This window comes from Bubalus bubalis, chromosome 17, assembly GCF_019923935.1.
Source record: "Bubalus bubalis isolate 160015118507 breed Murrah chromosome 17, NDDB_SH_1, whole genome shotgun sequence".
In the NCBI taxonomy this organism is placed as follows: domain Eukaryota; kingdom Metazoa; phylum Chordata; class Mammalia; order Artiodactyla; family Bovidae; genus Bubalus; species Bubalus bubalis.
This window is the reverse complement of record NC_059173.1, coordinates 6416863-6440625: the sequence shown is the minus strand read 5'-3', so window position 1 is coordinate 6440625 and position 23763 is coordinate 6416863. Positions and strand designations below refer to the sequence as shown.

The following is a 23763-nucleotide window of genomic DNA, read 5'->3' as shown; positions in this document are numbered from 1 at the left end:
AGTCTACTTGGACTATGGACCCACATCAGGTAGGGGGTGATGGGTTCTACCAGTGTAGGTGCGGGAGGGCTGCCTATAGGAGGCAGCCTTCCTGCTGCGTTATGAGCAGTGGACAGGTGGTGTTTTGAATAGCTGGGTGGAGCAGAGAGAGAAGGGAATGGCCAGGGCAAAGTCACAGGCAGGAGAGAACCTAGCATGACGGGAGGCGGGGTGGGGTTTGGGTGGGTGTTCAGCCGAAACCACTGGAGGCCCCGGTGTGCAGCTGGACCAACCCTCCCACAAGGGCTTGGACTACCTGGGGCCCCTCAGACCAGAGCAAGTGGAAAACAGACATCAAAGGTGAAAAAACACACCATCTCAGGCCAGGGCTCGAAACTGCCGAGAGGCCCTGGCATTTCCTGGCCATGTGGCTTTGGGAGAGTCACTTCCCCCAGCTAAGCCACAGTTTCCTCAGCTGCAAAGAGGGGTGGGTCCGCTGACCTCAAAGGCTGCCGTGAGGGTTCTAGAAGCAACTGACAAAGAGAGTCTCACCTGGGGGTCGCTGGCTTCACTGAGCACTGGAAAATAGCTGGGGACCCTCTTCCAAGAAACATGGCCTACCGTCAACTGTTGGCAGTTCATGGGTACACTGGATTCAGGGTTGGGGTAGGGAAATCTAATGCCAAGGCTACTTTCTGGGCAGAGGCAGGCTGGACAGGACACCAAGTCACTCAGAAATCCCTCCGAGGTGCCCTGAGCTTCATTAAATGCTCAGTGAAATTCTGACTGTAGCCCTGAGACTAGAAATCTGCCAAAGATGATTATTTCTGTGTCAATGGCACCGGTGGAGTGTCAATCACACTTTAGCTAGAATTAGTGCACTTGCCTTTTCTTCCTCACACTCGGCGGGGAGGGAGAGACTGCAGCTTAGGGAACAGAAGAGGGGACGATTTAGGAAAGTGGTTTCCAGAAAAGACAGATACAGTGTGCCTGCCACTGTGAGAGTGTGTGTGTGTGTGCACGCATGCATATGTGTGTCCTCTTGAGCTTACGTGTGGAGTTGGAAGTGATCCGGATACTGAATACCAGGGGGGAAAGCCTGTATGAAGGGACAGACAGAATTTTTAAGCTGTTATCAACTCCCGAGTTTTGCTTAATGCTGAGCACTCATCTGGCTATAGCGCTTTAAAACAAAGCCCAGAGTTGTGTATTTTTTACACTTACTGAGCACATCCTCAGCTAAAGTTTATTTCACGCATCACCTAGGGGGATCCCCTCTGCCACCTCTGGGCGGAGCATGCCTCCCGCTCAGCAAGCAGTTCAGAAAGGGGAGGCCACTTGCCCAACACAGGTCAGGGTCAGATTAGGGGCTGAGGCCGCGCTGTTCACGGTCCTCAGAGAGGACCCAGCAAGGGGCTCATCTCTGGGCCTGTCTCTGCCACTGGGAGAAGACAGCTCAAAGCGGGAAGGTAAGACATGAGCAGGAGACAGCAAAGTCCAGCAGAGCAGCTTGAGAAGCAAAGGCAGGGCGACTTGGCAGAGAGAAAGCCGCTGGGAACCTAAGAGCAAATGGTAGCTTCCAAACCACCCAGAACCACAGACCCCATCCACTCCAGGAGGGGCCAGTGGGCCCGGCCCAGGGACCGAGGCCTGCCCTCCACTGCCTACCATGCAGCCAAACTCCATCAAGGGCAGTGAAGTTGGTGGCTAAGAGCCTCAGACTCGGAGTCCTGCAACCCCGGGTTCAAATCCAGCCCCCACCACTTGGAGCTGGACAGCCGGACGAGGGATCTCAGCCCTCTGAGCTTCAGTTTTCTCCTCTAGCCAAGGTGGGCTGATAAGAATCTTTTCTCGGGGAGCTATTATGAGATGTGGGAAGCTTTTGTGTGAGGGGCTGAGAAAGCGTGCCAAGAATGCTGGCGCTGGACACCGGAGAGGGGGGAGGTGTTTAGATTCCGGCCGCGCCTTGAATCGGCTCAGTGATGCCAGGTAAGTCCCTGCCCGCCCAGCAGTAAAATTTCCCTACACAATGAGGCCTGCCCTCTCCATGCTGCCGGGGTCCAGCTTGGTCAGGCACTGGGTTTCTGACAGAGAGTGACCTGGCGGAGTCTGATCAGCTGCCCGATCGTGGAGGCTGGGCTGTGGGGGTGCTGAGGGTTTTCTCCGAAGCCGGGACTCTGGGGGCCCTTGGGGGAGCACTCACCTTCCCTGGACACGCTCATCCCTGGGCTCTACTGCTCGTGGCTGCTCGCCAGGACGGTCCACCAGCTGAGCCCTATGGAGGCAGAGGAGATGCTGCATTAGGCATGTGTGCTACGGGGAGGGGCTGGGCCCCCCAGAGGGGCGGAGGAGGGGCGCTGGGCTTTACCCCACAGTGGCCTGGGGCAGCAGGTAAGTACCCTGGCAAATGAGCAGCAGAGCAGGGCAGGCCACCGCAGGCCAAGATGTTGAAGCTGGGGTCTAGATTCACCAATTCAGCTAGGGATGAACTGGCCCACTTCTCAGGCAGCAAGGTATGGGCTGAGAATCTCCGCAGCAGTGGGTCTGCCTTCTTCCTGGCCCAGGGGCCTTGGACTTCAGGGAAAGTAAGTATCACAAGACACAACCACCACCACCACACCTACCTCTAATCACCATCTGGGACTGCGGGGTACGGTCGAACAGGCTGTGCGCTGCCCAACTCCAGAGGGCACTGCGCACCCCGCCTATGATACGGCGCCCCCTGGAGTTGAACAGTGCCTTGCTCTCACCAGCTAACATGAACTAAACGCCTCCTATGCGAGAGTGTGTGTGTGGTCAGTTGCTCAGTTGTGTCCAACTCTTTGTGATCCTGTGGACTATAGCCTGCCACAAGGTACCATGTGAGTACCTGTGCCATTTAATCCCCCAACGAGGAAAGGATGATGCTCCCAACTTTGTGAAGTGAGAAAATGACAGCCAGAGGAAGAGCAACTGACTCGGGGAACCAGGGTGACCATCCAGGTCTCTGAGACTGACGCCCAGCTCTTAACTGTATTAAACCAATAGGGCCATGGACTCAGTGGGGGTCTGGGGTGAAGCCTGGCTGACATGCAACCAAGGGAATCCTGTTTTACACCTCACTGCTGTATCATTTGGGGGGGGTGGGGGGGGAGGCGGATTGTTAGTCCAATTCTCACCTCCTCCCATTTTACAGATGGGAAAACAGGCTCAGGAGCAGCTATCACTTCACAGACTCACTTCTCTCCTCTTAGTCCCATCCCAGGAGGTGGGGGAGGAGGGAAGAGGCTTGGTGGTGGTTAAGGACGCAGCTCTGAAGTTGGATGTCTCTCTGACGAGGTAGACTGTTGTTCTTCTGAGCCTCAGTTTTCCTTTTCTGTAAAATCGGCTGTTGGGAGGTTCAAACAGGGTAATAGCAAATACTCAAAAATCTCAGCAATTATTAATACACTGGGAGTAGGCTGTGACTCTGTTCTTGGGGTCCTATCTCTCTTCCTATTCACTTACTCTTTGCTTCTACATTTTGTTTTTTTTTTTTTCCTATCCCTAAACACCAACCTGATTAGTGTATCTAAACCGAGAAGGAGGACGGTTCCCAGCCCCTGCCCCTCCTCCCCGCTACTGAATACACAGGCCTGGCGTTCCTGAGGCATGGGCGGCCAGTGACGAGAGGCCTGGCTCCTGGAACAACAACAACAACAAAAGCACCATTAGGGATGAGGGCCCTTGAAGCTCTTCCGGAGACCAGATGGCTCCGGCCCAGCTGCCCTCAGGCAGCCCTTGAAAGGCCAAGAGAGTTCGAGAGACCTGCCAGGAGGGCAGCTCCCACGGCCCCCTTCAGGGTCGGGGGACAGGCAGTCAGGGCCTTTGATCACTGAAGAGCTGCGACTCCAACATGACGCACTAGCCACGGGTCACGATTTAAATTTAAGTTAAAATTAAATAAAATTTAAAATTCAGCTCCTTGTTCACACTGGTCACATTTCCAGAGCTCAGAGGCCCCCTGGGGGCTACCACACTGGCCACGGCAGATTTAGGATGGGGTCAGCACGTGATGACCCTTGGGTTAAATCCACCCGTCAGCCTGCTTTGTGAGGCCTGTGAGCAAGGAGTGATCTTGACTTTTTTTTTTAAGGGAAAGAGGAGGAAGAGGATGAGTTGGGAGGGGAGAGGAGAAGCAGCAGCAACAAGAAAAACTGTTTTGCAAAACCTGAAATATTTACTATCTGGTCATTTATAAAAAAGGGTTTCCCAGGTGGTGCAAGTGGTAAGGAACCCGCCTGCCAAGGCAGAAGACCTAAGAGACATGGGTGCAATCCCTGGGTTGGGAAGAGCCCCTGGAGGAGGGCATGGCAACCCACTCCAGTATTCTTGCCTGGAGAATCCCATGGACAGGGGAGCCTGGCAGGCTACAGTCCATAGGGCTGCAGAGAGTTGGACACGACTGAAGTGACTTGGCACGCACGCACGCATTTACAGAAACAGCTTGCTGAGCTAGACTACTCCTATCATTCACCCAAAGGTCTACAGTCCCGCCCCTACATATAACGAGTTCCATTCCCAGTATGCATTCAAAAGTCCAACAAAGTTAGCCTCGGTATCCCAGCTCATACAATCGGCTATACCACTGCTGCTTTTAAGCCTGCTTCCAGACATCCCGGGCTTGAAATAGAGATGCTGTACCCCTGGACTCTGTACAGTACTGAACAGTAAAGTGAACAAAAGCACAACCACGTGTAAAGGATGCACACACGTGACAATGTACGCCAGACACTAACTTAAGTGGCTGGACACGCGAACACGTGTTTGAAAGCGTGGAAGTTCGTCTGTAAGGGACTTGCTGTCGGGCACAATGGAGACTCAGGAGACACAGTGAGAGCTTCCTTGGTGGCTCAGGGGTGAAGAATCCGCCCGCCAGTGCAGGAGACAGAGGTTCGGATTCGGGAAGATCCCACATGCTGCGGAGCAACTAAGTCCGCCGGCCACAACTACTGAGCCTGTGCTCTAGAGCCCACCGGCCACGGCTACTGAAGCCCGTGCGTCTAGACCCCGTGCTCCACAGCAAAGAAGCCACTGTGATGAGAAGTCTGCGCCCCGCAAGGAAGAGTAGCCCCCGCTCACCGCAACTAGAGAAAAGCCCTCGCAGCAGCAAAGACCCAGCACAGCCGAAGATAAATAAATAAAATTATATAAAGAAGACACACGAGAGGAGTGGGGAGGAGTCAATGAGCCCTCCTTTTCTCGTAGGAAGAACATCAGAATTTATTGAGCGCCACTGTATACCTAACACTAGACCAAGTGCTTTCCACGCCTCTACCTCATTTTAGCCTCACAACAGCTCAGTGGCGGGGTGGAGCAGGGAGGGGGTTCTCCAGTTTACGATGACAAAGGCCCATGGGGGTGCAGGGTAAGCACAACTACACCAGAAAGCGAATCCGCCAAATCAATCGAGCCAATCAGCAAACACAAACTCCAGGTAAGAAGACAGGGGTGGTAGGTGATAGTATTTTTCCCCAAACACATACGTTCATGGTGCTGTTCTATGGTCTTGATCTATAGAATAATAAAACAACCAGTATTTTTTTTTTAACCCTATACCAGCCACAGTAGGGGGCGTCAGACTGAAGGGGCTCCAATCCTGGCTCCACCAGTTACTGGCGGTGTGACTTTGGCAAGTCACTTAATGTCTCTGGGCCTCAGTTTCCTCATCTGTAAAATGGGGATGACAATACCTTCTAGGAGGCTCAGGTGAGGCACCCAGGCTCTTGAAATGTGGCCAGTGTAAATGTGGAAGTAGCCTCATAGGAGTACTGGGAAGTATAAATAAGTTAGAAAATGTTAGAACAGAATCTGGCGGGTAGAAAGTGTGCTTTACTAAGAGGGAAAGCCAGTTTCTAAATCTGGCTCTGTCTTCATGATGACATGGCTCAGAAGATGGGCCAGCAGTGAGGATGAGCAAGGACTTCACGTCACTCTCTTTCCACTGACCCGTGGGCTGCCCTGAGTGACCACCGGAAGCAAGGGGAGGGGGCGGTGATGGACCATCTTCAAGACACCTTCAGGCCTGGACTCATTCATTCCACAAATGCTTACTGAGCACCTACTATGCTTGGAAGGAGATGTTGCCACACATCAGGGGCGGCACCCCAGGGCCCCTGCCCTCACGGAGATGACGTTTTGGCACAGAGCCAGGAAACCAGCATGCCAGGTAACTGCATCCGTGACCATGATAAACGGTGATCCCCGAGGTGGGAGGGGGAGACGTGCCCCAAGGCGCCAAAGCTCAGCAGATCAAGAGGTTCCCAAACTGGGGCCGGGGGGAGGGCTGGAGCACAGGACGCCAGCTCAGGGGGCAGGTCATGGCACTTATAAGAGGAGGCTTGAAGGGTACCTGGTACCCCCGTGCCGGAGCTCAGCCATCAGCCTTGCAAGCCCTCTCTGTGGGAACCAGCTCCCAAGCATTCCATCACCATGGAGACCACCTACGCCCCTCTAGGGCCCACTGACCTCGCCTCCAAGCCTCCAAGGAGATTCGGGGAGACTGGGGTTCCCCCTTCAGGATCCCTGGGGATCAGAGACCTCTGACCTGCTCTGGAGGGAAGCCAACCAAGAAGAGCCTGCCAGAATCCAGCGGGGCAAGAGGAAGAGGCAAAAAGGATAATTCTGAGGCTTTAAGGGGTGAGGCTTGAGCGTAAGAAACACATGGGGTGATTCAAGAGAGAAGAAAAGGCAGGCAGGTGAGCGGCCTTAGAACTATCAGCTCATACAAGCCTTTATTGTATGCCAGCTACTGAGCTGAGACCTTCACATATATCATGGAGGTTTTGTCCTTACTAGCCCTGTCCATGGCCCCGTCCGACTCTCCCATATTAACCATCTCTTCACTGATCCTCAGAGAGGTGAGTTCATCTGACCAAGGCCACACAGCAGGTTAGCACAGGAGCTAACAGGAAAACCCAAATCTCTCTCCAGAGCCCGTGCTCCTAGACCTGAGTTTCCTCATTCATTCCACAAATGTTTACTGAGCTTTGCATTTTTTTTTTTACACCTAAAACAATCAAAGCAGGGCCCACGCCTGCCACCCTGCCTCAATCTTGGAGGCCCAGTTCAGCACCCTGTTGGCACAAGCTCAGGGTGGGGGGTCACATCCCAGCTCTTGCAGTCTGACGTCAGGGATCCTGGGTCAATCCAGCTTGCGGAGCCTCAGTACTCCCATGTGCGAAATGGGCGTTAACACCTGGAAGTTGCGAGGAATTCCTTAGCATCACCGCACCCAGCACACATGTGCAAAAACGCTAGCATTGACTATGATCACTGTCACCGCCGCACGGGGAGAAGACTGGAGGGAACCTGGACACAAACAGGCCAGTGGTTTGGCGAGGCGGGGTCGGCACACTTCTGTGAAGGGCCAGGAAAGCCAATGATTTTGGCCCCGTGGGCCAGAGGGTCTGTCAGGGCTCGACAGACCACTTGGCCTCTGCGCTGTGAAAGCAGCCAGAGAAATACACGTGGCTGGGTTCCAGGCAAGACTATTTACAGCATCAGGCGGCGACCTTGATGTGTCCCTCAGACAATCATGTGCGAAGGCCCGGCTCTGTCTGAACTCCCAGGGGAACTGGGACAAACCCACAAATCGCAGATGCAGTGGGTCACCGTGGAAGCTGGTGTATATTTGGGCTGGAACAGCCAGGGGGAGGACTCAGGCAGCCGGCCTCTGGTGAGAAAAATGGACAACTCAAGAAAGTATTTTTTAAAAGAGATGCATGCGTGTATATGGGATGATCCGCCATCTGGTCTGTCACCAAGTAAAGATTTAAGGAGAGAGACCTGTGTGTGCCTGGCCCTTCGATGTGCATTTTGCCTCTAACAACAACCTGGGGAGCTGAGGGAGGCACTTTTATTAGCCCCAGTCGACAGAGGGGGAAACTGAGGCTCAGAGAAGCGAAGAGCTCAGGGAAAGGTCACACAGAGAGCAACGAGCTCAGCCTGCAGTGGAGCCAGCTGTCTGACCCCAGAGGCCAAGCTCTTTAACCATCACCCCCAAAGACCTGCCCTGCTCAACACATAGATAGGGACCATGCGTGTCCATGGTCAGGCAGCTGCCTGGGGCAGCGACTGGCTCGGCCTCCCAGCTCCCGGGCTGCAGCCTTGCCTCCGGCGTCTCTCGCGGCCCCGGCTCGGCTCTGTGCTTCCTGTTCGGGAACACACAGGCCCGGCTCGATAAAGAGTATAAACAGGAAAAGGCCAGGGTGACCTTGCAGGGCCCGGGGCTTCCTGCGCCCGCACAGCACACACACACCTACACACCCACACCCAAGCTTGTCTCCACTCCTCTGCCTGGAAGCGTCCAGAAGTAGGGGAAGGGGGGTGGGAGGATCAGCACACCAGGCTCTAGGTCCTGGTTCTGGTGATCACTAGCAACGCAGCCCTGGCTGCAGCAGAGGAAGTAGACAGCGGTGTTACACAACTGAGGCCTAAACCGGGCCTCAGTTTGCTCATCTGTGAACTGGGGATGCTAACACCCGCACTGAGGATTAAACAAAAGAACTGACAGCTCTGAGCTTTGGTACTGCATCACTGCTATTTCCTCCCTTTAAGGTGGTTCAAAACTCCCACGCATCAGAATTACCTGAAATTGTTAAAAGACAGGTTCTTGGGGCCTGTCCCCAAATAATCTGATTTGGAAGTTATAGAGTTCTCGAGCTCTGCCCCTCCCCTGGCTCTACAAATCACTACATGGGCACTGGATTTGGCATTTGAGGACTATTTACTGGCCGGGCAGTGGAATGGGCCCAGTGTGGGGGCCAAAAGCCAGACAGGTCCAGGAGCAATCTAGGCTCACTTAGGAAGCAAGTATGGAGAAGCAGAAAGGAAACCAGTTATAGTCTGGCTAAGAACCCAGTGATGAAGATCAGTGATGCAGTCACCTAGCCAGCACAGACAGATTAAATAAACAAATATAAATATTTTAAAGAAATTTTAAAAGACAATGTTAACATTAAAAAAAAAGAAGTGTGAAGGGCAATCAGGGACCAGAGTGGGGGTGACCTCAGCACACACGGCCCCCAGGGGAAGCAGAACAACGTGTCTACATCTCCCAACACCCTGGGTGTGCACCTGCCGCTGCTCCGGGCCCCTAGTGGCGTCCTCTCCTCTCCCCAGCCCTCAGTCTCCTCATCTGTAAAATGGGGCCAGCACCTCACCAGCAAGGGCTGTGGTGAGGATTTAGGTGAGATGGAGGCTTACCCGTGAGAAGATAAGAGCAGGTGATGCTGCCGCCCTTTGGTAATTATGGGTCCCATGCAAATCCGAGAGAAGGAAGCAGCCATGGCGGGGATGGGAGTGGGGGGGGTGGTGGGCAAGAGGGTGGGGAAAGGAGGTCAGCAGGCTCCAGGAAGGCCAAGCAAGGAGCTTGGGGTTTATCCTGAGGGCAGCGGGAAGTGGCGAGTGCTGGTGGGACTGAGGGGGCATGGGCTTTTTCTAGTATAGGATGGCTTAGAAGCTGAGGGCAGGAGGCCAGGCGAGAAGTGCCAGGGGCCCAGGGACCACCTCAGAGGAGATGTGATGGAGGACAGAGTGGAGGAGGGGGCCCAGAGGCCAGATGGTCTGGGCCGCAGGAGGTGACTCGGAGACCCCACTCTAGCCTCAGCTCACACAGCCTTTCTTCCCCTGGGCCTCATCGGCCTCTCCGTCAAATGAGAGCAAGGGGTCTGCGTGGTAGGTAGGACAGGGTGAGGAGACGAGAGAACCACTGCCCTGGACCGCAAAACTTACAGGGGCATCCCCCAAACTCAGTATTCAGGATCAACAATGTTTAAATGCAACATTTACAAATGCCAGCCATATGCAGAGACGTGGATGGACCGAGGGACCAACAGAGAGAGCAAAGAAAGACAGAAAGAGAGAAACAAGTATCATATATCAACACATGTATGTGGAATCTAGAGAAACGGTACAGATGATCTTATTTGCAAAGCAGAAATAGAGACGCAGGTGCAGAGAACAAATGTATGGACACCATGGCAGGAAGAGGGGAGGAATGAACTGGGAGACTGGAATTGACATATACACGTGCGTGCTCAGTCGTGTATGACTCTGCGACCCCATGGACTTGTAGCCCACCAGGCTCCTCTGTCCATGGGATTTCCCAGGCAAGAATACTTGGAGTGGGTTGTCATTTCCTTCTCCAGGGAATCTTTCAGACCCAGAAATCAAACCCAAGTCTCCAGTGACTCCTCACTGGCAGGAGGATTCTTTAGCACTGAGCCACGCTACCATGTATAAAATAGATAACTAATGAGACTACTGTACAGCACAGGGACCTCTCCTTGGTACTCTGTGGTGTCCTAAATGGGAAGGAACTCCAAAAAAGAGGATTTATATACACATACATATATATATATAAATATGTGATATATATATGTGGGATATACATATATATGTGAATGGCTGATTCACTTTGCTGTACAGCAGAAACACAACATTGTAAAGCAACCATATGCCAATTAAAATAAAAAACTGCCAGAAAAACACAATGACAAAGGAAACATCACATTTTTAAATAGGATAAATAATGGTGCTAGCTAAGTTGTATTAGAGCCTGAGGCAGAAGGAAAACAAATCAGTAGTACTAATCCTGTCTTTATTTAAAATGTTGACCTTGTTCATCATGGATATTTTTTTAATCAATTTAGATTTTTTTGGGGGTGTGTGTGTAATAGCTTCACTGATATTGAATTCACATATCATACAATTCACCTATTTAAAGTGTATAATTCAACGGTTTTAAGTGCATTTACGGAGTCATGCTAACACTTCCACAATCAATTTTCGAGTATCTTCATCAGCCCAAGGAGAAGCCCCGTGCTCAAGGGGCACCCCAACCCCCTCCTCCCCCCAGCCCCTGGCAGCCACTCTGTGACTTTTCCTCTTCTGACCATTTCAGATAAACGGAAAAACCTAATACAGGGTTTTTAGCTGCTTTGCATTTAGCATAATGTTTCAAGGTTCATCCATTAGTTTGGGTTTTTAAAATTTGCATTAAAACAGTACTTATCTTTATTGCTGAGCTCTGGGGCACTTCCTTAAATTCTGTACCCGAGTCCAGTCCCTCACATGCTTAATCTCAGCCCTGGGTTTAGGGGTTCTCTCTAGACCAAACTCAGGTTTCTGCAAACCTCAAGTTGAGAGCACAGTTCTGTTCACACTGTACCCACAAAGCCCCCAGCCTGGACAGCAGAGACTGCGAGGCGCCCCTTGTAGAATCCACGTGGAGTGGCGGAGTGGCTCCATTAAGCCCCACTCCCCTGGAGAGACTCTAACTTCACTTGCCCCCAGAAACCCCACTGTGACGTCCGCTCTGAGAGGAGCATTTATTGAGCTCTGGCTGTATACGTCACAGGTCACCTCCCCACACACCAGGTTCAACTGACAGCCCCTTCCTTCCCTTTCCTTGAACAGTCACGGCACAGCCCCCTCGACAAAACAGGGCCTCTGAGAACACGGGTGGCGAGGCACATGGCAGGGTGGCCGAGGAATCAAAGGCCTGGGTGGAGGGCTTGGAAGGGCCTAGGGCCACATCCCGTTCTGCCAAGGACGGGCCAGGAGATCTGGGACAGGGTAACATCAACAGCCTGTTTTCCCATTTGTAAAATGGGGCTGAACTGCCTGCCTCTGATAGTTGGTGTGAGGACCACTGAGGCAAGTGCTTAGGGCAAGACCTGGCAGCAGGAGGATTTCAGTAAACGCCGACTGTTAATTTATCATCTCTAATTAGATGCTAATCAAACATTCCGCAGTACAACCATTACAGACATGTATATGACCATAAGAAAGAAGGATTCGTTATCCTGCAGGTGATCTGGGACATGATGTTTGGTGATAAAAAAGGCTATCCGATTCTATTCTGATAAGTATTTATGTTAGAAAAATACTCCAGAAAGGTATGTCCTAAACTGCTAAATGGAGCTTCATCTATTTCTCATTTTCTCCCATCTGAATTTTCTAACTATTCTACAGCAGATATATATTAATGGTGTGATATAAAAGAATGGAAAAATGAAATTGGGGTGATTTCTAGGTTTATTGCATAATGTTGAGATTTTGAGCCTTGGAATGTTGAGCCGGCCTTGGACAAAGCCCAGTGAAAGCCCAGAGAAGAGAGTCTGCCCAAGGTCACACAGCAAGGTCATGGGGCAGCCAGGCCTGGGTCTTGCTTTTCAGACACCCTGAGCCAGGCTCCTCTCTGCTGACTTGAGTCAGTTCAGTCCAGTCGCTCAGTTGTGTCCGACTCTTTGCAACCCCATAGACTGCAGCACGCCAGGCCTCCCTGTCCATCACCAACTCCCGGAGTTTACTCACTCATGTCCATCAAGTCAGTGATGCCATCCAACCATCTCATCCTCTGTCATCCCCTTCTCCTCCCGCCTTCAATCTTTCCCAGCATCATGGTCTTTTCAAATGAGTCAGTTCTTTGCATCCGGTGGCCCAAGTATTGGAGTTTCAGCTTCAGCATCAGTCCTTGCAATGAATATTCAGGTCTGATTTCCTTTAGGTTTGACTGGTTGGATATCCTTGCAGTCCAAGGGACTCTCAAGAGTCTTCTCCAATAGTGCAGTTCAAAAGCATTGATTCTTCAGCGCTCAAGCTTTCTTTATAGTCCGACTCTCACATCCATATGTGACTACTGAAAAAAACCATAGCTTTGACTAGACGGACCTTTGTTGGCAAAGTAATCTCTCTGCTTTTTAATATGCTGTCTAGCTTGGTCATAACTTTTCTTCCAAGGAGCTGGTTCATTCTCCTGTAAGAGGAGGGAGGCTGGCCCCCTGGTAAACAGTCTGGCCCTGGGGCTTCCCTGGTGGCTCAGGAGGACACAGGTTCGATCCCTGATCCAGGAAAATCCCAAATGCAACTAAGCCTGTGTAGGCCACAACTTCTGAGCCTGTGCTCTTGAGCCCGGGAACCGCAACTACTGAAGCTCATGTGCCTTGGGGCCCGTGATCTGCAGCAGGAGGGGCCCCCACAATAAGAAGCCACGCACCACAAGCACAGAGCAGCTCCCGCTCAATGCCAACTAGAGAAAAGCCCATGCAGCAACAAAGACCCGGCACAGCCAGATTTAAAATAAATAAACTAATATTTTTTTTTCCCCAAAAAAAGAGGCTGGCTCTGGAGTCAGGCTGCAGATCCTAGTGGCGCCATGAGCTACATGACCTGGGGCAAGGCACTTAACTTTCAAAAGCATCAGTTTCCTCCTCTGTACGATAAGGCTCAGATGCGCAGCAGTACCAAAGGGCTTTTGTAAAGAGTTAAAAAAGATAAGGCAAGTAAAGAACTTTGTACCAAACAGTAGGTACTCTAGGCCTTATTATTACCATGACCAGTATTTGTGTTTGGAATCTAGCAGCATCACAGAGGATCTTCTGCAGGGCATGGAATGCTAACTCAACAGGCGCAGGATGGAAATTTCAACTTGGGCACTAGGGAGCCATGGCAGGTGTTTCAGCAGGAGAGGGGCACAGGGCTGGCGGCCAGCGCCCACCTAGGGGGACCATCTCTGCCAAGGGCCTCCATCACAGGCTCCACAACCATGGCAGTCCTCCCAGAGCTGCTCGGCCAAACCACAACAACTCCCAATGGGTACAGTCTTGCGGCCTCCAGCCATGCCCACTTCCTGGGTGCCAGCTGGGCTGGTGAACACCAAGTGATCAACAAGCTGGGGGGTGTGAGACAGCCCACACAGCCTCATGTGTGATGACCAGGAGGCCCAGAAGCCTGGAAGGGGCCACAGGGTGGCAGAGGAGGGCCCCTATATCACAGCCATGAAGACTGATTTCCACTCAAGCCTAGCTCCTACTGTGCTGTGTGACCTCGGAAAAGTCCCTTTCCATCTCTGAGCTCAAGCGTGCCCATGTGCAAAGAAGATCCTGACTGCTCCGTATGCTTAGGGGCTGCCACACAGCTAAACAGCAGTGGTCCTCTCCGTCTGCTTCAGGTGGGAACTCTCACTAACTCCTTGCAACCCCCAAAGTGGGTCCTTGGGCTATTTCTGTTTTTTAAGCTGACTTAATTACTCAGGTCAAAGTTTCAATCTCTATATTTAACAATAACAGAGAACAGGACTTGCCTGGTGGTCCAGTGGCTAAGACTCCACGCTCCCAGTGCAGGGAGCCCAAGTTCGATCCCTGGTTGGGGAATTAGATCTTGCATGTCACAGTGAAGACCCAGTGCAGCCAAATAAATAAATATTAAGAAAAAAATACTAGAGAAGGATTAAGTGTCCTGGGAACAAAATCTGCAATTCCGTCCTCTTCCGTCTTTTAAGAGGTAAACGCTGTCGATCGCTGTGGGGAGGAACCCCCCATACACACCTGTTTTCTGTGAGGTTACAGCCAAAGTCATATCTGAATGGAAACCACACGGGGCCTGTCCCCCACCCTCCCAGACACCCATCCTTTCATTCTTCCATTCCCACTTGCCTCCTTCCAGCCACGCACTGTCCGACTGCACCAGTGGATCTCAGCGGGGCTGGTCTGGAGGGACCGATCAGCAGTGTGTGGACACAGAGTCTGGGCTGTCACAGCTGGGGCTCATCGGACGCATAGAGGCCAGAGGTGCTCCGATGCCCAGCCCCCACCACAAAGACTCGTCCAGCCCCAAATGCCAGTAAAGCCAGGCCCGAAAGGCCCTGGATCACACGTATCCTGAAACTGGCTCGGGTCACCCCACACCAGGTCAGGGAGATCCTTCCGTGTCAGCATATGGAGTCTGTCATTCAGTAAACCCTGCCTGAGCACCCACTGTGCGCCAGGCCCAGCTCTAGTCTGGGGCCACACCGGTTAACGACACAGGCGAAACCCCAGCACTCAGAGCGGCTGCCATCCTCCCGGGAGGCAGACACAGCAGCGTGCAGGACCCTGAGAGGCCTCCCTCCTTTCAACAGCTCCAGCGCATGCTGGGCAGGGACAGCTGACATTCATTAATTAGGCCAAAACCTTCCTGATGGACGTGTAGGCTGTTTTCACCTTAGACACAACGCACCCCATCACAAAAGAACGTGCTTCCCTTGCCCGTGACCGAGAGGCACCCCAAGGCATCAGCAGGGTCCCCTGGAAGCCTGCTAGTCCCACCCCAGAGGTGCAGAATCAAAGTCTGCATCTTATCCAGCCCCCAGGCATCCTGGGGCTTCCCAAGTGGTGCGGGCAGTAAAGAACCCACCTGCTAATGCAGGAGATGTAAGAGATGTGGATTCAATCCCTGGGTCAGGAAGATCCCCTGGAAAGGAAATGGCAACCCACTCCAGTATTCTTGCCTGGGAAATCCCATGGACAGAGGAGCCTCGTGGCTACGGGGTCACACAGAGTCAGACATGACTGAAGCGACCGAACACACACACACGCAGGTATCCCCATGCATATTCAAACTTGAGAAGCATGGCTCCACACTAAGAAGTCACCTAAAAGCAGTCAGCTGGCTTGGGAGCCACACATCCTGTTTCAGCAGAAAGTGCCCTCCAAAGACCCTCTCACCAGCGGTCTGTGATCCACCCCCCACCCCCAGCCCCAACCCCCCATGCGTCTGCACCAACTTTGTATTGTCAGACGTTGCTGTTTTCCCTGAGCTGATGAGTCTTCCCATTTTCCAGATGTGGAGACTGAGGCTACATGGCCAAAACCCAAGTGGGGCTGACAACTTCTAAGGCCTCCTCCCACCTCCGGCTTTTAGGATCTGGCCACATCCTGGATGTGTTCTGGGCCAGCTTCCTGCCCAAGCACTCTGGCTCTCAGAAAGCGAAGCTGCTCACCTGGAAAAAGACGAAGTCCTGCGAGAGGGAACTGGCTCTGGAGATGGGGGCGGGAATGTCTATAAGCACCACGGGGGAGGCTGCCAAGTCCCCATTCATGTGCAGTCATCCAGGACGAAGGACCAGCTGGATCCCGGGGTCAGCCTGCCCTTCAATGCACAGGAGGTGACTCCAGGGCTCTGGGACGAGAGCAACGACAGGGGAGGGAAAAGAGCCAAGGAGTTGGGGGCAGAGGGGACCCCAGCCTTGCTCTCACTGGCTGCACACCTTAGCCTCAGCGTCCTCTCCTGAAAAATGGGCTCATGCCCCTCACTGCAGAGCTGCCAGGAGGACGCGCAGCCGCCACGTGGAGCCCTGTCTTGGGCGGGTGCCACATCGCTGCATTCAACTACCTACCTCCTCATCACCCTGCCCATTTGACAGCTGAGGAGACTGAGGCTCAGAGAGGTGCCACCTTGCCTGCCCTTCACTGCATACTGAGCTGTGGCCACGGGAGCCTTGGACCTCACAAGGTGTCAGATCCTTCATTGAAATCCTGCCTCTGTCGCCCTTGTGTGACCCCAGGCAAGCTGCTTCGCCTCTCTGAGCCTCAGCTTACAAAGCTGTGAAATGGGGATGCGATGCAGGGATCAGAGATAGGAAGCTGCTTTGCAAACTGCAGAATGTACCAGACGTTCCTGCCCCACCCCGGGCTCCACGCTGTCCTCTCCAGGAACACCTGTCACCCGTAGGCAACTCCCTTCTCTCCTATGCTCTCGATACGACACAGGCGAGCCCAGGCAAAGCTGGCAATCCCCCTGGGAGGGAAAGCCACTTGTTCACAGTCACACAGATGGTGAGCAGTGGCGAGCAGGGCCAGGCAGCAAGTTGCAGGCAGGGTGAGGGGTCAGGGGGTGTCCGACCTGAGTGTGGAGCGCAGGTAGTGGCCAGGCTGGGGCTGCAGGTGTCCGGAGCCGTGGCCACCGGGAGCAGGCACACCCGAACCAGCTGAGGTCTTTCCTCCTGGCTCTCAGCGCTGAGGCACCTTTGAAGGGCCGGTCATTCCCAGGATGTCCCCAACTCTCCCCAAACATTCCTCCTCCTCCTTCAGGACCCAGCCTGGCCACCAGCCCGGGGATTGGCAGCGGACGCTATCTGTCTGGGACGGCACGGCTTCTCTCTGCGGCCAGAGCTCAGGTCTTCCCGGCTATTCGGTCTCCCTACGGCTGGTCTTGGCCCGTCCTCTGGAATCTTCCCTCCCCACCTGTGGCTGGTGGGTGGAGCTGCCACAGAAACCGGGACCACGTCACCCCCTTGTCTAAACTCTTTCGTGAGCCTCAGCCCCAGCCCGCTGCTCCAGCTCCTCCCCACGGTTTATAACAGTGACATTCAGTACAAGTTCAAGGTCAGCCACACATGGAAGTCAATTTTCCAGCAGCCACACATTAGAAAAGTAAAAATAAAAAGGTGACCTTACACTTCATAACAGGTTTCCATTTCACCTAGTGTATCCGAAAATATTATTAGTTAATAATATTATTTCTATATTATTTATCTTCTATTTATAATAGAAATAATATTTCTATTAATATAGAAAATGATTAATGAGACAATTGACTTCCTTCTTTTCCTTAGTACTAATTCTCTGATATCAGGGCATATCATTAGCACATCTCAATTTGGATGATAAATTGTCAGGAGAAACACCCCATCCACAACTAAAGGTCATCAGAGTTACAGCTGGAAAAATTTACATCCATGCCCCCAAAGAGTTCTACACACATTTATAAAGTTTCCCAAGACATGGAATGGAGTACCTATTTTCAAATCTACATTTCAATTATATCAATATAAAAAATTCAGTGCCTCAGCTGCACTAGCCACGTTTCAAGGGCTCCACGGCCAGACGTGGCTCGTGGCTCCCGGAGTGGACACACAAGTTCGGTCCTTCAGTGTCTGGTCCCATCGCCCTCTCACGCCTCCTTTCCCGGCCTGTCCTGGCCACGAGTGGAATCTCCATGCGTGCCCTGAGTTCCCAGCTCCGTGATTCATCCGAGTCCTTCCCCAGCATCTCCCACTTTCTGCCAGTTCCCACTCCTTCCTCCTAGATACAGCTCCAGGTTCCGTCCTCTAGGAAGCCTTCTCTGACATTCCCCACATGAGCTCACATTCCTGGTCCTTCTGCTCACTCCCCTTATTAGCATGTCACAAGGCATCAGCATTGTCCACTTCTAGGTTCCCCGACCTCAGTGCTTTCGACATCTGGAGGGCTTGTTGTGGGCTGTCTTATGCCTTTCAGCAGCAGCCCTGGTCTCAACTTCCTAAACGTCAGTAGTGTCCCCTCCCCAAGTGGTGATGGCCAAAAATACCTCCAAGTGTCCCCTGGGAACACAATCGCTCCTGGCCAGGAACCAGTGCCTGTACACAGAAGGCACCCAAACATGCGCCTAAAAAGAAGAGGCTTACCAAGCATACTGTACCATGAAGCTTGCCTCCTCCAGGAAGCCTTCCAAGCAAACTGCACCATGAAGCTTGCCTCTTCCAGGAAGGCTTCCTTGATGCCTCCAGTCCAGGTAGTGTTCTCATGGGCTCCCACAGCCCCCTGTACTCACCTCAGTGCAACTTCCTCCAAGGGTAGGAACTGCATCTTGTCCACCACCGTACTTTCAATCCCTAGCTTGGCAATTGGTACAAAGTATATGCCTAACAGATATTTATAGAACTGGCCTGAGAAACAGGGATAACTTAGGTTGAAAAGTCCCCACAAGGCTAGTTTTTGCCTGTTTCAGTTCAGGGCTCTTTCACTCCTACAGAGGTGCTAATAACCATCCCTGCTCCATTTATACACGAAGCACTAGGCTAAATACTCTGCAGAGTTGAGAAGAAAACTGAGGTTCAGGCAGGTGACGGCTTGACCTGTGTTCCAGTCAATGCCTTGGAGGCTCTAAACTTCTGGTTCCTCCTCCTACTGATCAAAAAAAGTCATACAAGGAAGAACATATTTGCAATCCATGTGGCAAACAAGATATCTGTATTCAGACTATGCAAAGAGCTCTGGGAAATCAGCAAGAACAGGACAGGCCCCCCATTAGGAAAAGGGGCAAATCTGAAGAGATACTTCATTTAAGACGTTATCCAAATAGTCAATAAGCATTTGAAAAGGTGCACCACCTCAGCAGGGAAATAAACGCAAAATAAAAATACAACGTGGGGCCATATACATCTGAACGGTTAAAACGAAAAAAGAGGATAATACCAAGTGCTAGCAAGGATGTGATGCAATCAGAACTTTCGTGTTCCATGGGTGGGAGAGGGACCTGGCACAATCTCTCGGGAAAAATTCTCCGGCATAAGAGACAAGCTGAATTTGCACCTTCTCTGGCTGTTGCTGTCATGGTGCCTCGACGTTGTGTCCGAGTCTTTTGCGATCTCATGACTGAAGCCCGCCAGGCTCCTCTCTGTCCATGGGATTTCCCGGGCAAGAATACTGGAGTGGGTTGCTATTTTCTTCTCCAGGCATCTTCCTGACCCAGGGATCGAACCCGCATTTCCTGCATTGGTAGGCTCATTCTCTACCGCTGAGCCACCAGGGAAGCTCTGTACCTTCTCTCTGACGCAGCAATTCCACTGTTAAGTATTTATCATCAGAAATGCATCTAACTTCTTTCCCCAAAGGATACATAGTGACCTGCTCTCTGCAGCACTCTTTGTAACACCCCCAACTGGAAACTACTCCAATGCTCATAAACAAAAGGATGGATAAACAAGTAAATACAATAAATCTATTCATACTGGACAGCCAGGAGAGAGAACAAGCCAAAACTTCACATAATATGGGTGACTCTCTCAAGACAGCATGCTGAGCTATTAGCCCCCAAAAGCCAATACAGAAGAGAATCTATGTTTGTGTGCATGTAAAGCACTTTATATGTATATAAAGTACAAAGACAGGCAAAATTAATCTCCAGTAGGAGATTCTGGGACAGCAATCACTCTTTGCAAGGAGGCATGCCTGAGGGGGACACAGGTATCTTGGGGTGGGGGTGGGGGTACTGGGCACGTGCTTTTCTTGATCTGGGTACTGTCACACACATGAGCACAATTATCTTTGGAAAATTCATTGAGCAGTCTATTTACGATGTGTGCACCTTTCCATAGGTCTGATCGATTCCAATAAAAACAAGTCTTAGAGAATCACACTTTGCCAAACGCCGCTGGGCACCCTCCCACCACACACCTTTCCCGCAGTCCCAGAGGCACACACAGGACTCCATGCATTCATTCAACCACCGCTGGCTGCCGGGTGCTCTCCCAGGGCCAGGCTCAGTGCCAGGTGCCGGGACATCAAAGTGGATTGAACCTCGGCACCCAATTGTGCCAATCCCACCCTGGTGCCTGGCACACATACCTGCCCCTGCTGCACAAACCCACATGCCAGAAATGAGCCGCCACGGCTGGGGTGGCTTCTGATCAGAGGCCAAGGAGATGATGTCGGCCTGTTTTCCACTCTCTCTCCTGGACTTGGTGCAAGAAAGTTTGAGACTTGGATTTTCCTTATGCTGGGCCGATCCCAGGCACTCTGGCAGAAGCAGCAGGGGTTTCATACTTTGCTACTTGTCTGCCACTGTCTCCTCCACTTCGCTCATCAGGCTTTCCTCTGCTCTGCGCAGGCTGGTGACTTCTGGGCTGTTGTCTCCAGGCCAAATCTCTCTCCCTGACACCAGACTTGGCCATCAACTGTGTCCGCGTCACCTTTGCTTGCATTGAGCTGGGACCTCAAATTTAACGCGTCCAAAGCTCATCTCTTGGTTTCTCCCCCTAACTCACCCCACTCCAGTTGTGGGCAGCTCAAGACGCTCGGGCCAAAAGCCTCGGAGGTAGCTGGAACCTCCGACTCCTCTCTGTCTCTCCCACCCCACCCCAACCCAACCCGGCAGCCAAACCTGCGAATTGCGCCTTCGAAACAGAAGCAGGCGATGATTTCTTGGATCTGACACCAAAGGCATAGGTAATAAAAGAAAAAAAAAACCTGGACTTCATGAAAATTAAAATATTTTGTGCTTCACAAGACACTATCCACAGAGTAATAAGGCAAGCCATAGAACGGGAAAATATATGTGCAAATCAAAGAGCTGAAAAGGGGTTCATATCCAGAATCTACAGGGAACCCCTAAAACTCACCAACTGGCTAAAAAAAGGCCAAAGAATCTGAAAGCACATTCATCCAAAGAAGACAGACAAATGGTCAACAAGTTCGTGAAAAGATGCTCAACATCAGAAATCATCAGGGAAACGCGTATCAAAAATACAATGAGCTGCCACCGTACACCGATTAGGATGGCTAGTATAAAACCAAACCAAACCAACAACCCCCCCACACAAACAAAACCCCAGAAAAACAGAAAATAACAAGTGTTGGCCAGGATGTCAAAAAACGAATCTTTGACTACTTGCTGGGGATGTAAAATGGTACAGGCACTGTGAAAAAACAGTAAGGAGGCTCTGCAAAAAATTAAAAATAAAGAATGAGCATATGACCCACGCTGATTCCATGTCCCAGAAGACCCAGAAGACCTGAACACAGGGTCTCAAAGAGGTCTTTTTACATCTACGTTCACAGCAGTATTACTCGCAATAGCCCAAGTGTGGAAGCCACCCAAGGGTTCATGGACATGGGTGCACAATGTGGGGTATTTACACAACAGAATGTTACTCAGCGTTAACAAGGAAGGTGATCCTGATACATGTTACAACACGGATGAGCCTGGAGGGCATTATGCAAGTGAAATTAGCCAGTCACGAAAAGACAAATACTGTAGGACAACATTTACATGAGGTATTCAGAGTCATCAAAATCATCAAGACAGAAACTGTAATTGTGGTTGCCAGAGACTACGGCAGGGAGGACGGGGATCAGGGTTTGATGGGTCCTGCAGTCTTTAAGAACAATTTTTTTCCAGTCCCAGCCTTAACACACAGCTTGGCGCTGCCCCAGGCATTCATATTTTTTGAGCTCTCTGCAGATCACTAAGTTTCCCCAGGTATCAGGGAGCCATGAACACATGGGCTTTGCAAAAAGATAGAGCTGAGTTTGAATTCTCCACCTGTCAGCTTTCTGACCTTAGGAGAGTCACTTAACCTCTCTGAGCCTCATTTCCTTGCCAGTGAAAGAGGAGAGCAGATACATACACATAAAGGCCTTCATGCCATTTTGGAGCAGATTGAAGCCTCCATTAGGGGCAGCGGCTGCTTCCACTTTCTCCTCCAGGACATAAACCCTGCCTTCCCTTTTCCTTTCTGCTCCATCACTGGCGCGGTGGGCATCTGTCTGCTGGGATGCATACATTCTCCACCCTTGTAACCGGGATGGGCTGACCCCGTGCCCGAGACCAGTGGCTGAGGTCTGGTTAACAAAAGGGTACAGACACTCTTGGACAGGCACAAGACTCCAGGTGGGTGAACAGGAAGCAATCCTAGGGCTTGCGAGAAGAATCAGAGAACCCGTTCTCTTAGAGCTAAATGAGCAGGACGGATGACTGGAGACGTCAAAGGGGAGAGCAGGCCTGAGAATGAAGCCACCACAGAAAAAAAGCCCATCTGTGAGACAGAGAACGAACGACATCGTGTTGGGCTTCCACGGTGGCTCAGCAGTAAAGAATCCACCTGCGAGGACAGGAGAGACGGGTTCGATCCCTGATCCGGGAAGATCCCCCATGTCACGGAACAACTCAGCCCATGAGTCACAGCTACTGAGCCTGTGGTCTAGAGCCCGGGAGCCGCAACTGCTGAGGTCCACGCACCGAGAGCCTGTGCTCTGCAATGAGAGAAGCCCACACACCACAATCAGAGAGCAGCCTCCACTCGCTGCCCCTGGAGAAAAGACCACACAGCAACCAAGACCTGGCACGGCCAAAGGTAAATAAATAAATAAAATTTTAAAAAGAGAGAGAGAGACTGTCCTACAAGGGTGAAGCACCCAAACGCAGTCACACTCGAAGGCAATCTACTTTCGGACTTAACCGTTTATCTAAGCCAATCAATCCCCCTTTTCTTCCCCCACCTTTAACTATTTTAAACCAGGATTCAACCACTCACAACCAACTGATACAGACACATCAGAGGTCCTTTGGGACCTTGGCATACTCACCACTCATGTGGTCTTCTCCCAGACCCCAGCATGATTTTTTTTTTAATTGTTTTGATAAAACTAAGCAAAATTGATTCCCAAAGTCTCATGGGAAAACTCACAGCGACAGCTGGAGCCAGCTAAGCACTCTCACTTCTGCCCCCAAGTGTGTGTGGATCGGAGTTTTCCTCACGGGAAGCTAACCCGGAGACTGTCCTTACCCAAAGGTCAGAAGGCTGTTCCGATACTTTACGCTTAGTAAAGTCCTTGACGAGCTTCCCCCTGCCCCTTAATTGTAGTTTATGGTTTTTCTGATTGCATGTCTTCGCTGTGCAAGTTTTGCTGTGGCCGAAAGCCAGTGAGGCAGAAAGGCTTGACCAGGAACAAAGCGAGCAGGTCACGAACACTTCCTGATGTAAGTTCCCAGATAAGAGGAGTCTTTCGCAGGTGATCTTTGGGGTATGAGTGGGGGGATGGGTGAGGTTTGGTTTTTTATTTCTGGCTGTGCTGGGTCTTCATCGCGGTGCCCAGGCTTCTCATGGCAAGGGCTCCTCTTGTTGCAGAGGATGGGCTCCAGGGTGCACAGGCTTCAGTACTGGCACGTGGGCTCAGCAGTCGTGGCTCATGGGCTTAGGTGCCTCGAGGCAGGTGGAATCCTCCCGGACCAGGGATCGAACCCATGTCCCCTGCATTGGCAGGCAGATTTTTAACCATGGGACCACCAGGGAAATCCCTGGGTGGGGGTTTTAAGAGAACCATTTGCAGGCAGCACATCCCCGGGAATCTTGTTTTACCCGGGACATCAACCTGCCCACCTGCTTCCCTCGTGGACACACACAGTCCAGGACTGGGAGACCCTCCTTCCTCTTGCTTGCTCCTGAAGCACAGAAGAGGA

At 51.8% G+C, this 23763-nt stretch overlaps 1 protein-coding gene across 3 annotated transcripts in view; it reads right to left on the bottom strand.

Annotated features, from left to right (window-relative positions):
* TPST2 (tyrosylprotein sulfotransferase 2) overlaps positions 1-23763 on the bottom strand; it is a 53534-nt gene that overhangs the window by 16446 nt on the left and 13325 nt on the right. Inside the window, exons 1-2 of one of the 3 annotated variants that reach the window (XM_044929999.2) lie at positions 15764-15939; positions 2183-2254 (exon numbers count right to left, since the gene is read on the bottom strand). The gene's annotated coding sequence lies outside the window, so the exon portion shown is untranslated. Of the gene's footprint in view, positions 1-2182; positions 2255-3137; positions 3347-15763; positions 15940-23763 lie in introns of those variants that run through there. The other 2 variants (XM_044930001.2, XM_025267420.2) reach the window with 2 other exon arrangements.